General features: G+C 40.3%; 1 protein-coding gene across 1 annotated transcript in view; it reads right to left on the minus strand.

The window, feature by feature from the left end:
* The window catches only part of VDR (vitamin D (1,25- dihydroxyvitamin D3) receptor), a 64586-nt gene that overhangs the window by 19395 nt on the left and 39453 nt on the right, over nucleotides 1–5738 (minus strand). The gene's annotated exons all lie outside the window — the stretch shown is intronic.

Consider the following 5738-nt stretch of genomic DNA (forward strand, 5'->3'; position numbering starts at 1 on the left):
ATTTTAATGGCATCTATCTACCAGTAGCTGCCTCATTTCCCACCCTCGGCTTATATTCGGGTCAATACTTTTTCCCAGTTTTTTTGGCTAAAATTAGGTACCTCGGCTTATATTCGGGACGGCTTATACTCGAGTATATACGGTATATAAAGAGGTTTGTGTTCCTGCCTGGAGATCCGACTGATTGTAATTGCCCTAATTAGGTTTACACAATAACTTGTTTCGTCCGATCCGTGACCAAAATAGACTGATACAAAAACGAGAGAGGGTTAACCCGTTAAGAGGTAACGGGTTAGTAGCGGTCAGCTTAAGGATCCGGACAAGCCAATTGATTGAAAAAGAGATAATTTTATTGAAAAAACATGTACGATTGCACATTTGACTCACTAATTACCATTAAAAACATTGTGGGTAACATACAGTCATAAATTATATGTGGATCGATCCTCATTAATTTTAACCTTGAATCCCCACCGTGGGGGAAGGTGACCGATGTAGCTATTACTTCGGTCTCTCTTCCTCCATTTGAGTTCCCACATGCATGTTAACCTGCGTGAATTACAGAAACCGAGCGGATGGTCCCAAACGTAGGAGAGAGAGGGGGGAAGAGATTTTCTTCTGGTTTCCCTGCTCAGATATAATAAAGAATTCTGGACTGATCAGTGATTGCAACACTGACTTTCCCTACTTTCCGTTGGATTTTGACAGGTATTTGAAGATGTTGTTTGTTAATTTGGTGTTTCCTGTATGACAGGTAGACAGAGATCAAACGTGCAGTCACCACACCGCAAGTGGATGTATGATCCTGAAACTTGATTTTGAAGATTTGCCAACCTTGGTAAAATCGCAAACTGGGGCAGGTGGTACTTGCTGACGGACAGACTACATCCTGAACCTCCAGGAGACTACCAAAGATCCACGGAGTGGGGAATCCACGGTGGGGATTCAAGGTTAACATTAATGAGGATCGATCAACATATAATTTATGACTGTATGTTACCCACAATGTTTTTAATGGTAATTAGTGAGTCAAATGTGCAAACGTACATGTTTTTTCAATAAAATTATCTCTTTTACAATCAATTGACTTGTCCGGATCCTTAAGCTGACCGCTACTAACCCGTTACCTCTTAACGGGTTAACCCTCTCTCGTTTTTGTATCAGGTTATAAGGAAGAACCTGGCTTTTCAGGTTATAAGGAAGAACCTGGCTTTTCAGGTTCTTCCAAGTTTTCCTAAATGTAGCTGGGATCTGGAGCTCTGGAGATTTTGTAGAGCTCTGGGTGGGATGAAATCTCCAGTCCTGGGGCCAGGTGTTGCCAATGACCAGTATAGCTGGACCAGGTGGCTGAGAGCAGCCTTATTAGGAGTCTGGACCATAATTCAGAGAGAAGTGTTGGAGTTGTGTGGGTGCAGGAAGCACAAAGCCACAGCAGACTCAGGCGCATGTGGGACATGTGGAACAGCCAGGGAAGGCTGAGAGAAGGTCAGGAAGGTCTTTCCCGACTGCAGTGGCGCTCTGCACTGTTTTTACATAGTGGGCAGTAGCCTGCTGTTTGTTGAGTTTGGGTCACAGGAGTGCATTAGTAAATGTACTCCTGTGACCCAAAAGAGAACTATAGCCAAGAAAATGTTTGGCTATAGTTCTCTTTTAATTTGGTGCTATTATTATTATTAGAGTAGCACTTGTAGGTTGGCTTTATACATAGGGCATTGTCTTAGTTTACAGTGTACAGAACTAAAGTAGAATTCTGCACAGAAAGGGTAGTAGTTGCCAGTAATTTTATGATATTTGTGATGATTTCTTATATAACAAATATAGCTCTCTTACCACACAAGTGACTAATATTAATGATGCGATTTCATTCTAAAACTGGGCAACCTGTAGGACTTGTTTAACAAAGCCATCGCTGGGAGTGTCACATCCTTTCAACCACATATTTTTTTAAAGAAACCTTTTGCAGGTTTATTTATTTCCTTCTTTCTTTATCTTAAAATTAGAATTTTGTACAGGTCTTCTTAAATTTGATGTTACAGCCTTACAAGGGCGATAAATCTAAACTAAAAGTTGGATTATATTAAATAAGAATATTATCTACAGATATAATTTATATCCAGGAAATTAAAGTATTTTAAATAAATAAAAAACGAAAGCCATTTATCATGTACACAGCTAGGTTAAAACTATTTTTCCTACATATATAGGTAATTAGGTATGATACATGGTTTAATTAAGTTTTTTAAGGTTAGAGCCTGTTAAGCACAGCAGTCCTATTCTAATGAAATTAGTATTTTTTATTATAATTGTTTCAATTGAAAAATGTCACCCAAGGTGCTAAATGTTCCGTATTAATACCATCATAGGGGGCTAATAAATCACAGCCAGAGATGTTCTTGATCGAGCAAAGTTACAAAAAAAAGTAAAACAAATAATTACTTTTTACTTGGCTTTATATACTAATTTTATTTAAAATTAAATTTACTGGTTTTACCTGATTAAAAGGGAATTATATTTTATATAAGGACAAAAAAAAAAAAAAAGGACAGAGGGTCAGAAAGATTCTGAGACATATGACCTATATTACTACATACTGTACAGGAGAAGTGGACACAGGCTAATAAAAGCGGTCACCCAGAATTCAGTTCAGTGTGAAAAAGCTGTAGTTGGAGCGATTAGAAGACAGATGGGTTAAACCAGTGTCCCTTAATGAACTCCAAAAAAGGTTTTCATGGTTAGTCAAAAATCCTGTTTTCTTAATCGTTCATTAAGGAACACATGGTGAGAAGGATTTAGGGATGTATGGGATGCCTAAAAGCAGTCCAAATGAGAGGTTGGACACTGCAAACAAAACACGCAACCTGAAGGACCCTACATTGGAAGATTGCATCAGATGAGGTCTGAACAGAAGACCAAGTGGTAGCCTTGCAAATCTAGGAAACAACATTTACTAATTTAGTAGAATGTGCCTTGACAGGAAAAGGTGGAACCCTATCCTTTAGTTGGTAGGTTTAAATGATTAGCTGCCTAATCCACCTTGAAATTGTGGAAATAGAGGCAGGCTGTCCCTTACAGAGACCCTGCGGAATGACAAGCAGAAAGTCAGTCAGTCCGAAGAAAGACATGGTTGAGAAGAAAACTGGAACATCCAAACAGTGGAGAGAAAATTCCTTGGCATGTACTGGGGCAGGACAGAGAGATGAAAGTACAATGAAAAGAAGAAACCATCTTGGGTAGGAAGGACGCCCTAGATTTATAGGCAATCTTCTGTGTAAAAACAGAAAGGGTTTTTTTTTTTTTAACAAGAGAGGGCTGCCAACTCAGAGATGAAAGAAACCATGCAGGTGAGTGTTGACAGAGGAATATCTTGGATAGGTTCAAATGGTGTTTTTTAAACAGTCAACAGAACCAGATTAAGATCCCATGGAGTCAAAGGTGGACATGCAGGTGGAGCTTTGTGAGCAACACCCTGAACAATAGCTTTTACCAAGGCATGAAGAGCAAGCAGTCTTTAAAAGGGAATTGAGATTTTTAATTTGATAGTACTCAAGGTCAAATACAGATCCACACTGGGATGGAGACAGGTTAGGATGCATTCCACAGAGTACTTCCTGGGATGGAAATTCTTTGACTCACACCATGCAAAGTTTGCTTTCCAAATGTTATGGTAGACCTTGCAAGAGGAGAATTTTCCTAGCTTTTAGGAGTGTAGGAGTGTTCCTTAATCAGATAGGCCCCTAACCTTTAAGACCTGAGATTTAACAACCGTGCCATCAAAAGCCATGAAGCAGATTGCTAAACCAGTCCTTGGGACAGACGGCCTGGAGTAGCCCACAGAGAATCTGCCAGAAGTCTGATGACATCTGTGTACCAGATCTGCCTGGGCCAATTCAGTGTAACGAGAACCACTGGAATACCCTCACATCGATCCTGTGAAGCGGACAAAAAATAAATTTCAGAGAAAGAAAGACATAGATCAGTTTGAAAGGATCCCACTGAGTTACTAGAGCATCACATTCCATGGCTGGAGGATCTCTGGACCTGGCTCTGCTTTCTGTTGAACATATAAGTGTGGAAGTGCACGTCTGGCATTCCCAAGCTGTGACAGAGGTCCTGAAGCACCTTTAGGTGAATATACCAATCCCTGGAGTCCAGAAGTTGATGACTGAGAAAGTATGTCTGGCAATTTTCTATGCCTGGAATGTGCAGGGCATACAGACCTAGAACATGAAGTTCCGGACAAAGTCAGGATCAGGTCGGCTTCTTTTTAAACCACAAGACTTCAAGTTCCTTCATGATGGTTAATGTATGCCACTGCTGTGGTGTTGTCCGACAGAATCCAAATCGCTCATAGCCCCAGGATGCTGAATGGGAGACAAGCTTCCTGGGGTCACCAACTCCACTGCACCAAAAGGGTGTCTGTCAAGCTGGTATCTATCGTGAGAATCTTCAAAACCCATGGAAGGAAGAATTTCTACCATTCCAGGACGCCTGTGTGGTGGGAATAAGGCCTTTTTAAAAAAAAAATGAAAATGGGCTTTAACAAAAGTACCTCACCCTTCTTTACTCCAGATACATAATTGCTTGGATCCCACAACTACAGCCTGTCTCAATCTTCACGCCCTGCAGCTAAATTCTTTTATCCGCTGGCTGTACCTGTAGGTTGGTTCCTTATAGACCATGTTTCAATACAAGAGACATTCGGGAGGCAGGCTAGCCTCACAGAAGTGAAAAGGAATAATTTTTGCAGGCTAGACTATGGAGCACTTGATAAAGTTGATTTAAAAGTGTGTACAAACACAGGCTTTGAGATGTGCTAACTCTCTCATTGAAATCAGTGATAAAACCTGACCTCGTCTGTATAGCCCCGCTACCAGGATTTAGAAAGATGTTCTCTCCGACATATATAATTACATAGTTACTCAGGTTAAAAAAAAGAAACACAATCTTTGATTTCCCCCACTAGAAAAGTGAATATATACAGTAATTATATTGAAAACCAGCATCCCCAGAACCCTACACCCAAAGCTGAACCAGAGGAAAGCAAAAATCCCTTATAAAGCATGGTTCAATTTTCTTCATAGATCTAGGACCTATGGCATTATTACTTATAAAAATTAATAGCTCATAATATTCTGTGCATTTAGAAACACATCCAACACTTTATAAAATAATATACTGAGCTAAGTAAAACTAGCACCTGTGGGAGGCTATTGCACATTCTCACAATTCCAAAGAAACCTTTCCGTATGTAGAAATTAAACCTTTTCTTTCCTCCAGACTTAAAGAGTGACCCTTGTCATCCACAATGACAAATGATCAACAAGTTTACTATATAGTCCAATTTTTTTTAAAGTTGATCATATCCTTCTTTGACGAATGAGTGAATTCTGCACACATGGTGACACACTTGTTCCTTTTTCTATATTTTCCATGATAATTTTCATTGTCAATTACTTTTTCTTTAAAATTGTGTGAGGTTAGGGATGTCCCGATACCGGTACTAGAATTGGGACTGATACAGGGCATTATGACAAGTACTTGCCCCGATACATAGCACCGAAGCTTGTGCTATGTTTTTTTTTTTTCTTACCTCACTCGGAGCGCCGCCCACCGGAGCAGCAGTGGCACGACGCTCCTCTTCAAGCACCGTCGTTCAGTGTGCGGAGAGCAGCGGCGAGTCAGCGCTGGTCCGGTGGGAGGAGCTCCAGGTGAGATCTTAATTTAGCTGGCCGGCACCT

Source organism: Nanorana parkeri, unplaced genomic scaffold (genome assembly GCF_000935625.1).
Source record: "Nanorana parkeri isolate BGI_ZX_2015 unplaced genomic scaffold, ASM93562v1 scaffold758, whole genome shotgun sequence".
NCBI classification, from domain to species: Eukaryota; Metazoa; Chordata; class Amphibia; order Anura; family Dicroglossidae; genus Nanorana; species Nanorana parkeri.